The sequence below is a fragment of the Bombina bombina genome, chromosome 7 (assembly GCF_027579735.1).
Source record: "Bombina bombina isolate aBomBom1 chromosome 7, aBomBom1.pri, whole genome shotgun sequence".
NCBI classification, from domain to species: Eukaryota; Metazoa; Chordata; class Amphibia; order Anura; family Bombinatoridae; genus Bombina; species Bombina bombina.
The window spans coordinates 510,276,030-510,288,518 of NC_069505.1; the positions used below are offsets into that span (position 1 = coordinate 510,276,030).

General features: G+C 39.2%; 1 protein-coding gene across 1 annotated transcript in view; it reads right to left on the minus strand.

The window, feature by feature from the left end:
• The window catches only part of LOC128666917 (gastrula zinc finger protein XlCGF8.2DB), a 71,397-nt gene that overhangs the window by 7,003 nt on the left and 51,905 nt on the right, over positions 1-12,489 (minus strand). The window lies entirely within an intron of this gene.

Consider the following 12,489-nt stretch of genomic DNA (forward strand, 5'->3'; position numbering starts at 1 on the left):
TTTATTTTCTAAAAGTGCCCAAAATGCCCTCAAAGCAGAGGTCATTGTAGTTTTTTTTTTTTTTTTTTTAAATAAATAACAAATGGCACTAGGCAGTATTTTGGGGTTTATGCCTTTACATTGCAGTCTATCAGAACTGTGTGTCCCTGTAAATATATATCTATGTGTTAATAAGTGTATATACACATAAATATATACAGTATGTATAGAAGCATATACATTTATATTTACAAATGCTGTATCGCTGGGCTACTTACCCCCTTCGCTACGCTTCAGTCTAGATGCCGCTTCTGAGCCTCTCGTGAGCGCAATGCTTCCGAGCAACGCAAATGCGACCACACGTTCGCATTCTGTTAACTTGTAATACCAGCACACATAGCATGCGCTGGCATTACACAGTGGAGCGCAAATATCGCTTTCTTGAAAGCGATATTTAGCGCTCCACTTGTAATCTGGCCCTAAGAGCATATTTGGGTCAGTTATTTGTAAAAAGTAAAGGTGCATTAAAGTCAAAATTAAATATTCATGATTCAGATAGATTATCTAATTTTGAGTAACTTTTCAACTTCTATTATTTAATTTGCTTTGTTCTCTTGATATCTTTTGTGGAAAAGCAATGTACTGCTGGGAACTAGCTGGTGATTGGTGGCTGCAACACACACACACACACATATATATATATATATATATATATATATATTTATTTATTTTTCTCGACATTGTCTCAAATGTGAGCCAATGACAATAGACATATATATATATGCAACCACCAATCAGCAGCTAGAACCCAGGTTCTTTGCTGCTCCTGAGTTTACCTAGATAACCATTTCAGCAAAGGATAACAAGAGGAAAAAGCTAATTAAATAATAGATGTAAATGGGAAAGTTGTTTAAAATTGTATGTTCTGTCTAAATCACAAATGTCTAATTATGACTTTACTGTCCCTTTAATAGACTATTTCACTTTTATTGGTTATCTAAACAAATGTGTAGTTATAGGGGCCGAATTATCAAGCTCCGAATGGAGCTTGATGCCCCTATTTCCTCGTGAGCCTTCAGGCTCGCCAGAAACAGCAGTTATGAAGCTAGTCCGCTGCCTCTGAGACTGCGGTCTGCAATCCACCATATTGGCTAGTGGCTGATTGTCCGCGAATCTGCAGGGGGCGGCATTGCACAAGCAGTTTACAAGAACTGCTTGTGCAATGATAAATGCCGACAGCGTATGCTGTCGGCATTCAATGATGTCTGTCGGACATGATCCGCGGAGCGGATTATGTCGTACAGACTGATAATAAATCGGCCCCACAGAATTAATTATTAGTTATACACGTACAATTTAAATTCGTGGAATTTTAGATAGGATTATCTGTGCATTATTATTTTATATAATGAATATTGTATAATGTATATCATTGTAGCACTTTTGTGTCCTTAAAGTGACACCAAAGCCGGATTTCCCCACACATCTATTGGCTAATAGGTAAAAACGTCACCACTCAGCCAAATAGAGGAAATAGCGTTCTGCCGTCGGGCTACCTTAGCAGTTGAGAACGGCGATCGCTTGGCACAAATAAAGGAGCTTTAATCATGATGTATTTTATACTTCATGAATGAATGTCCCCTTTATTTGTTCCAATGGTAAATCCTAGCGTTTCACAAATGCTAGGATTTACCATCACTTTAATGCCAGCCAGTGATAGTGTATTTGAGATACAAAAAGTATAATATGGGAGATATACTAAATTATGTTGTGGAAGTTTGTTCATGCAGCTTTCAATTGATATGTTCTACTGTCAATTATATCATGCTATATATAATCTTTTGGGAAAATGTACTACTAAAAAAATAAACTTTTTGGGGGGATATGTTTCCATTAGTTGATACACCTAACCAATTGCAATGTAGTGGAGATCAGTCACTACATGACAAACTGTCTCCAATTGCAACTCCCTTATTCTTACTTTTTAGGCCAATTTTTTTTTTTTTTTAATGATATCATTGGTTCCCACTTCTGTCAATCAAAGTGTTAAGCTGAATTATATTGTTAAATATGCTCCGATTGATAACTTTCTTTTGATCGGTTATAAAGCTATTTATCTCTTTATTTCGGTATAAGGTAGTCGCAATATTAGATCTAGCTATATTATAGAAAGAGGTTATAAAAATAACCTTTTGACAGTTATGATATTGGATAAACCACATTGGATGAGCCAGAAATGTATCTAAATTGTGACCTCTTGTCACAAACAATTTCCTTGAAATAAACAAAGCTTCTGACAACTCTATATAAATATATTCAGGGTCCGTATACAAAGTAATCGTATCCCCTCTCAAGTGACTTTTGTCTAGAGAAAACAGACCCAGTTTGGCTAAACTCTCCTCATAGATTAAATTCTCCATTCCCCTTATTAGTTTTGTGGCCCTTCTGTGAACTTTTTCTAGGTCGGCAATGTCTTTTTTGGAGATCAGTCCCCAGAACTGCACTCTATACTCAAGGTGAGGTCTTACTAGGGATTTATATAGTGACAGAATTATGCTATTGCTTACCACCCTTGCATTAATGCCTCTTTTAATACATGCTAGTATCTTATTTGCCTTAGAAGCTGCTGCCCTGCATTGTGCACCCTTTCTTAGCTTATCTATAAGTACACCCAAATATATTTCCTTATCTGTCTAGTCTCATTTAAATAATATGTTTCCTGCTTTTCTTTACTTACAAAATGTAGAACCTTACATTTTCCGGCATTGAATCTCATTTTCCATTTACAAGCCCATTGTTCCAATTTCTCTTACATGGTGTATCCAGTCCACGGATTCATCCTTACTTGTGGGATATTCTCATTCCCTACAGGAAGTGGCAAAGAGAGCACACAGCAGAGCTGTCCATATAGCTCCCCCTCAGGCTCCGCCCCCCCAGTCATTCTCTTTGCCGCTCTAACAAGTAGCATCTCCACGGGAGGGTAAAGTGAATGTGGTGTTAGATTTACTGAGTCGTCAGACTTTTCACCCAGGGGAGTGGGAACTCCACCCGGAGGTTTTTGCTCAGCTGACCCAGCTATGGGGCATTCCAGAATTGGATCTGATGGCGTCCCGTCAGAACACCAAACTTCCCCTTTACGGATCCAGGTACAGGGACCCCAAGGCGGCATTGATAAATGCTCTAGTAGCGCCTTGGTCCTTCAGTCTAGCTTATGTCTTTCCACCGTTTCCTCTTCTCCCTCGGCTAGTAGCCAGAATCAAACAGGAGAAGACTTTGGTAATTCTGATAGCGCCTGCGTGGCCACACAGTACTTGGTATGCAGACCTAGTGGACATGTCATCGGTTCCACCATGGAAGCTGCCATCGAGGCAGGATCTACTAATACAGGGTCCATTCAAGCATCCAAATCTAGTTTCTCTGCAACTGACTGCTTGGAGATTGAACGCTTAATTCTAGCTAAGCGTGGGTTCTCTGAATCAGTTATAGATACTCTGATCCAGGCCAGAAAGCCTGTCACCAGGAAAATTTACCATAAGATATGGCGGAAATATCTTTGTTGGTGTGAATCCAAGGGTTACTCGTGGAGTAAGATTAGGATTCCAAGGATATTGTCTTTTCTCTAAGAAGGATTGGAGAAAGGATTGTCAGCTAGTTCCTTAAAGGGACAGATATCTGCTCTGTCTATCCTGTTACACAAGCGTCTGGCAGCAGTACCAGACGTTCAGGCGTTTGCACAGGCTCTAGTTAGAATCAAGCCTGTCTATAAACCTGTGGCTCCTCCATGGAGTCTAAATTTAGTTCTTTCAGTTCTTCAAGGGGTTCCGTTTGAACCTTTACATTCCATAGATATTAAGTTATTATCTTGGAAAGTTTTGTTTTTGGTAGCTATTTCTTCTGCTCGAAGAGTTTCAGAATTGTCTGCTTTGCAGTGTAATTCACCCTATCTGGTGTTCCATGCAGATAAGGTTGTTTTGCGTACCAAACCTGGTTTCCTTCCAAAAGTGGTTTCTAATAAGAATATTAACCAGGAAATCATTGTTCCTTCTCTGTGCCCTAATCCAGTTTCTAAGAAGGAACGACTGTTACACAATCTTGATGTGGTTTGTGCTTTAAAATTCTATTTAAAAGCAACTAAAGATTTCAGACAAACATCATCCTTGTTTGTTGTTTATTCTGGTAAGAGGAGAGGTCAAAAAGTAACTACTACCTCTCTTTCCTTCTGGCTGAAAAGCATCATCCGATTGGCATATAAGACTGCTGGACAGCAGCCTCCTGAACGAATTATTGCTCATTCCACCAGAGCTGTGGCTTCCACATGGGCTTTCAAGAATGATGCTTCTGTTGATCAGATTTGTAAGGCAGCGACGTGGTCTTCACTGCATACTTTTGCCAAATTTTACAAATTCGATACTTTTGCTTCTTCGGAGGCTATTTTTGGGAGAAAGGTTTTGCAAGCAGTGGTGCCTTCCGTTTAGGTTACCTGACTTGTTCCCTCCCTTCATCCGTGTCCTAAAGCTTTGGTATTGGTATCCCACAAGTAAGGATGAATCCGTGGACTGGATACACCATGTAAGAGAAAACAGAATTTATGCTTACCTGATAAATTACTTTCTCTTACGGTGTATCCAGTCCACGGTCCGCCCTGGCAATTAAGTCAGGTTCAAATTTATTTTTGTAAAACTACAGTCACCACTGCACCCTATGGTTTCTCCTTTTTCTCCTAACCGTCGGTCGAATGACTGGGGGGGGCGGAGCCTGAGGGGGAGCTATATGGACAGCTCTGCTGTGTCCTCTCTTTGCCACTTCCTGTAGGGAATGAGAATATCCCACAAGTAAGGATGAATCCATGGACTGGATACACCGTAAGAGAAAGTAATTTATCAGGTAAGCATAAATTCTGTTTTTTGTAAATCCCCTTGCAAAGCATTTTCATCCTGCAGTGTCCTAATGACCTTACACAACTTTGTATCATCTAAAAAAATAGAGATGTTGCTATTTAATCCTTGCTCCAAGTCATTAATAAAAAATATTTAAAAGGACCCAGTACTGATCCCTGGGGGACTACACTGATTACATTTAGTGCACTGATTTACATTAATTTAACGAAAACAAATACAAATGTTCCACGAATGGTTGGTATTCGTTTAGTTTAAAATGAGGCAAATAGCACAGGCAGCGAATATATGAACAACAACGTTTTTTTTATATTTGTAACAAAAGATTTGGGCAAACTGAATTTTTCACCCCTGCACACCTCTAACACTAATGCAAAAATAGCATGTCCTAATTTGATAGAGATTTTAAATTTTGTATTAGTATTACTGAACCTAGAAGACATACAGCCAGATTACGAGTTTTGCATTATGAGTGGTTGGCTAATAACTTGCAAGTGATTTCCACCGCTCACCTTTAATAGTGCTGCTATTACAGGTTTGAAAAAAAAACTGCGTTTGCGGGCGATATGGCAGCGTTGAGCTCCATACCACACACAAATACCAGTGCTGCTTTGAGCTGCTTTGACGTGCTCGTGCACGATTTCCCCATAGACATCAATGGGGAGAGCAAGCTAAATAAAAGCCTAACACCTGCAATTACGGAGCGTAAAGCTCCGTAACGCAGCCCCATTGATGTCTATGGGGAAAGAAAAAGTTACCTTTAAACCTAACACCCTAACATAAACCGAGTCTAAACACCCCTAATCTGCTGCCCCCAACATCTACATTACACTTATTAACCCCTAATCTGCCGCCCCCAATGTCGCCGCCACCTACATAAATTTATTAACCCCTAACCTGCCGCCCCACATACATTTATTAACCCCTAATCTGCCGCCCCCAATGTCGCCGCCGCCGCCACTATACTTAAGTTATTAACCCCTAAACCTCTGGCCTCCCACATCACTAACACTAAATTAATATATTAACCCCTAAACCTAACCCTAAGTCTAACCCTAACGTAACCCTAACACCCCAAACTTTAACATAATTAAAATAATTTTAAATAAAACCTACTATTAATAACTAAATGATTCCTATTTAAAACTAAATAAATACTTACCTGTAAAATAAACCCTAAGCTAGCTACAATATAACTAATAGTTACATTGTAGCTATCTTAGGTTTATTTTAATTCACAGCTAAGTTTGTATTTATTTTAACTAGGTAGACTAGTTAGTAAATAATTATTAACTATTTACTAGCTACCTAGTTAAAATAAATACAAATTTACCTGTAAAATAAAACGTAACTGAATTAAAGGGTAAAAAATCCTATTGGCTGATGCAATCAGCCAATAGGATTGAGCTTCAATCCTATTGGCTGATCCAATCAGCCAATAGGATTGAGCTCGCATTCTATTGGCTGATTGTAACAGCCAATAGGATTTTTTACCCTTTAATTCCGATTGGCTGATAGAATTCTATCAGCCAATTGGAATTCAAGGGACGCCATCTTAGATGACGTCCCTTAAATGGAACCTTCAGTGTACGGCTGGGACCGTATGAAGAGGATGCTCCGTGCCGGATGTCTTGAAATGGAGCCGCTCCGCATCGAAAGGATGAAGATAGAAGATGCCATCTGGATGAAGATTTCTGCCCGCCTGGAGGACGACTTCTTGCCGCTTGGATGAAAACTTCTCCTGGCTTCGTTGAGGACTTCTTGCCGCTTGGATGAAGACTTCGCCGGCTGGATGAGGATGGATGTCCGGTCTTCAAAAACTGTAAGTGGATCTTCGGGGGTTAGTGTAAGGTTTTTTAAGGGTTTATTGGGTGGGTTTTATTTTTAGCTTAGGGTTTTGGGCAACGTAAAAGAGCTAAATGCCCTTTTAAGGGCAATGCCCATCCAAATACCCTTTTCAGGGCAATGGTGAGCTTAGGTTTATTTAGATAGGATTTTATTTGGGGAGTTGGTTGTATGGGTGGTGGGTTTTACTGTTAGGGGGTTCTTTGTATTTTTTTTTACAGGTAAAAGAGTTGATTTCTTTGGGGCAATGCCCCGCAAAAAGGCCCTTTTAAGGGCTATTGGCAGTTTCGTTTAGGCTAGGGGTTTTATTATTATTATTATTTTTTTTTATTTTGATAGGGCTATTAGATTAGGTGTAATTAGTTTAAATATTTGATAATTTATTTTTTATTTTGTGTAAGTGTTTTTTTTTATAATTTAGTTAATTGTATTTCATTAATGTAATTTATTTAATTTTAGTGTAATATTAGGTTTTAGTGTATGGCAGGTTAGGTTTTATTTCACAGGTAAATTTGTATTTATTTTTACTAGGTAGTTAGTAAATAGTTAATAACTATTTACTAACTAATCAACCTAGTTAAAATAAATACAAACTTACCTGTAAAATAAAAATAAAACATAAGCTAGATACAATATAACTATTAGTTATTTTGTAGCTAGCTTAGGTTTTATTTTACAGGTATTTATTTAGTTTTAAATAGGAATAATTTAGATATTAATTGTAATTTTTATTTGGAATTATTTTAAGTATGTTAAAGTTAGTGGGGGTTAGGGTTAGACTTAGGGTTAGATTTAGGGGTTAATAACTTTAGTATAGTGGCGGCAGCAGCAGATTAGGGGTTAATAAGTGTATTTAGTATAGTGGCGGCGACATTGGGGGCAGCAGATTAGGGGTTAATAAGTGTAGTTAGGTGGCGGCGATTTTGGGGGCAGCAGATTAGGGGTTAATAACAGTTATGTAGTTTGCGGCGATGTTAGGGACAGCAGATTAGGGGTTAATAATATTTAACTAGTGTGTGGGATGCGGGAGTGCGGCGATTTAGGGGTTAATATGTTTATTATAGTGGTGGCGATGTGCGGAGCGGCAGATTAGGGGTTAATAATTTTATTTTAGTGTTTGCGATGCGGGAGGGCCTCGGTTTAGGGGTTAATAGGTAGTTTATGGGTGTTAGTGTACTTTGTAACACTTTAGTTATGAGTTTTATGGTACAGCTTTGTAACGTAAAACTCATAACTACTGACTTTCAGGTGGCGGTACAGATCTTGTAGTTATAGGCTGTACCACTCACTTTTTGGCCGGACAGGCAAACTCGTAATACCGGCGCTATAGAATTCCCATTGAAAAAAGGACTTTTTGAAAGGTGTGGTAGTTACGTTGAGTGACAGCCAAAAAGGTGTGCGGTACAGCTATACCTACAACACCTGTAATACCAGGGGTAGTGAAAAAGAGCCATAACGATGCTTTTTCACTCATAACGCACAACTCGTAATCTAGCTGTATGCGTTTAACCCCAACCAAGGGGCATGGTGATTACATTCTACCTAAATAAGCAATCAGAGATTAACATTGTTGGTCTTTTCCAATTCCCAAAATCCACTGCAATGTGAAAGCAAATCATGCACATTCAGTGCTACAACGTCACACAGCCGTCTGCAACAGCTTCTATCTGTGGACAAAATAGAGTGGAAGTCTTGAAATGCGATAAATCATGCCACTCACTCTATTGTTTGGATAGACACATTTGGTTATGCTGTTTGTCCATGGAACACTGTCATGTGGACTAAACTGTCCTTACAATCACGTTTGTGATGGTGTGGGGTTTCTTCAGGAAGGGACTTTGATCTTTAGTTGTGGTGACCTTTAGCCAAAAGGACAATCTGGGCAATACTGAACTACCTTCACTGTGGCAGTACTTTAACACAGATGCCTGTCAGTTTAACCAAAACTGAGCGCCTTGAACCCTACAAGGTCTCTCCAGACTTTGTTTGAAGAACAATCCAAGAGTTGGAAAGTCAAGCACAAATTCCCAATCTAAATCCAATAGAACATCTGTGGGACAAGCTGGAATGATTTTCCACTGCAGGAGATCTAGCAGTAGCTTTGCGAGAGAAGAGGAGGAAAATTTTAGAACAGACCTGCAAACATTTTGTGGAAAGCATTTATAGAAGGGTCACTGTAGTGATTGCCGCCATATATAATGAGCAAATCTTGGTAATTATCCCCGCTTGTTTTTCTCCAGAAGTACTCTTTATACATTCTTACTGATGCACCGGGGAATTCTGGGTAAGATATGCAAATTAGATATACAATATCCCACAGTTTTTGCTCCCAAGTACTGTTTTAAACACAGCAATCCCCTTGTTGGGGTGGTTGCAGCAAGAGAAACAATATCTGGAATGCATTCAACAATTTTTGGTATTCGGCTATTTTTGGAGCGAAATATCCTCTTGTGCAAGTGAGACACACTAAGATCTGCGCAAATCCAGATCTTAGTGTGTTTCACTTGCACAAGAGGATATTCCGCTCCGAAAAGAGACGCATACCAAAAGCATATAACTATAAGAGAGTAGTGAAGGCGCTACATAGCGTAATTCTGTGGGTGATAAGATCAGTAAGTGCAAGGTAGTTTACACTCACGTGGTTTAAAGCAGGGGTCCCCAACCTTTCGGACCTCAGGGACCGCAATTTTGAATCCTGTGAACCACTCACATGTTTTTAAAAGGTAGAAACCTCTATGTGTGTGTGTGTGTGTGTGTGTGTGTGTATGTGTATATATATATATATATATATATATATATATATACACACACACACACCTACTGTACATAACTAGTTTAACCATAGCTAAGATTACATTATGTATATATTTACACATTTTTAAGAATTATTTTTTGGAATTATTTTTTGGAATTAAAGGGACACTAAACCCAAAAATTTTCTTTCACGATTTAAGTAGACAATACAATTTTAAACAACATTTCAATTTACTTCTATTATCTCATTTTCTTCATTCTTTAGATATCCTTTATTGAAGAAATAGCAATGCACATGGGTGAACCAATCACACAAGGCATCTATGTGCAGCAACCAATCATCAGCTACTGTGCCTATCTAGATATGTTTTTCAACAAAGTATATCTAGAGAATGACGCAAATTAGATAATAAAAGTAAATTAGAAAGATGGTTAAAATTGCATGCTCTTTCTAAATCATTAAGAAAAAAAAAATTGGGTTTCATGTCCTTTAACTAACTGAATGACAGAACTGAGAGGATACTTCCAAATGACAGATTAAGGGTGAGTGCCAATTTTTGAGCTGCAAACAGAGGCAGAAAGTGGAAAAAAAAGAATTATGTTTAAAAGGACCACAAGACTTCCAAGTTACCTCCCCAATTAGGAATTATTCAAACTACTTATGATCATGGACAGACATCGGAGTCATAAATTAAGTTTATATCAGAAAGCTCTCAATATGGATGTGAGCTAACCACGACTGATGTTACTGGCAATTACTATAATACTGGTGGGACATGGCCGATCTGCTGGATGGCAATAACTGGAATTCAGGTGGAATAAAATTATTAGAATGAAAAATAATTCATATTTAATAAAAAAAGATGATGGAGGGGAGGAAGACAAACAGTGATGTAAGTCCATCTGAAGGAATTCGGAAAACCACTACAAAGAGACAGGTAAAGGGAAGAAAATAAATGAAATATAAGAGAGAAATTTTTTTTAAGATTTTCTTTTTTTATATATTAGTCAAGTCAATACTATACTAACCTCTGCTGGCTTTAGAATGGAAGCATCTTCCTCTTAGCAGTGCGCCGGGCGAGAGGAGTTAAAAAACATAATTTATGCTTACCTGATAAATTCCTTTCTTCTGTAGTGTGATCAGTCCACGGGTCATCATTACTTCTGGGATATTACTCCTCCCCAACAGGAAGTGCAAGAGGATTCACCCAGCAGAGCTGCATATAGCTCCTCCCCTCTACGTCACTCCCAGTCATTCGACCAAGGACCAACGAGAAAGGAAAAGCCAAGGGTGAAGTGGTGACTGGAGTATAAATTAAAAAATATTTACCTGCCTTAAAAACAGGGCGGGCCGTGGACTGATCACACTACAGAAGAAAGGAATTTATCAGGTAAGCATAAATTATGTTTTCTTCTGTTAAGTGTGATCAGTCCACGGGTCATCATTACTTCTGGGATACCAATACCAAAGCAAAAGTACACGGATGACGGGAGGGATAGGCAGGCTCTTTATACAGAAGGAACCACTGCCTGAAGAACCTTTCTCCCAAAAATAGCCTCCGATGAAGCAAAAGTGTCAAATTTGTAAAATTTGGAAAAAGTATGAAGCGAAGACCAAGTTGCAGCCTTGCAAATCTGTTCAACAGAGGCCTCATTCTTGAAGGCCCAAGTGGAAGCCACAGCTCTAGTAGAATGAGCTGTAATTCTTTCAGGAGGCTGCTGTCCAGCAGTCTCATAAGCTAAACGAATTATGCTACGAAGCCAAAAAGAAAGAGAGGTAGCGGAAGCTTTTTGACCTCTCCTCTGCCCAGAGTAAATGACAAACAGAGAAGACGTTTGTCGAAATTCCTTAGTTGCCTGTAAGTAAAATTTTAGAGCACGGACTACATCCAGGTTGTGCAGTAGACGTTCCTTCTTTGAAGAAGGATTTGGGCATAAAGAAGGAACAACAATCTCTTGATTGATATTCCTGTTAGTAACTACCTTAGGTAAGAACCCAGGTTTAGTACGCAGGACTACCTTATCCGAATGAAAAATCAAATAAGGAGAATCACAATGTAAGGCTGATAATTCAGAGACTCTTCGAGCCGAGGAAATAGCCATTAAAAATAGAACTTTCCAAAATAACAACTTTATATCAATGGAATGAAGGGGTTCAAACGGAACGCCCTGTAAAACATTAAGAACAAGGTTTAAACTCCATGGTGGAGCAACAGTTTTAAACACAGGCTTAATTCTGGCCAAAGCCTGACAAAAAGCCTGGACGTCAGGAACTTCTGACAGACGTTTGTGTAACAGAATGGACAGAGCTGAGATCTGTCCCTTTAATGAACTAGCAGATAAACCCTTTTCTAAACCTTCTTGTAGAAAAGACAATATCCTAGGAATCCTAACCTTACTCCAAGAGTAACCTTTGGATTCACACCAATATAGGTATTTACGCCATATCTTATGGTAAATCTTTCTGGTAACAGGTTTCCTAGCCTGTATTAAGGTATCAATAACTGACTCAGAAAATCCACGTCTTGATAAAATCAAGCGTTCAATTTCCAAGCAGTCAGCTTCAGAGAAGTTAGATTTTGATGTTTGAAGGGACCCTGTATCAGAAGGTCCTGTTTCAGAGGTAGAGACCAAGGTGGACAGGATGACATGTCCACCAGGTCTGCATACCAAGTCCTGCGTGGCCACGCAGGTGCTATTAGAATCACTGATGCTCTCTCTTGTTTGATTCTGGCAATCAATCGAGGAAGCAACGGGAAGGGTGGAAACACGTAAGCCATCCTGAAGTCCCAAGGTGCTGTCAGAGCATCTATCAGGACTGCTCCTGGATCCCTGGATCTGGACCCGTAACGAGGAAGCTTGGCGTTCTGTCGAGACGCCATGAGATCTATCTCTGGTTTGCCCCAACGTCGAAGTATTTGGGCAAAGACCTCCGGATGAAGTTCCCACTCCCCCGGATGAAAAGTCTGACGACTTAAGAAATCCGCCTCCCAGTTCTCCACTCCCGGGATGTGGA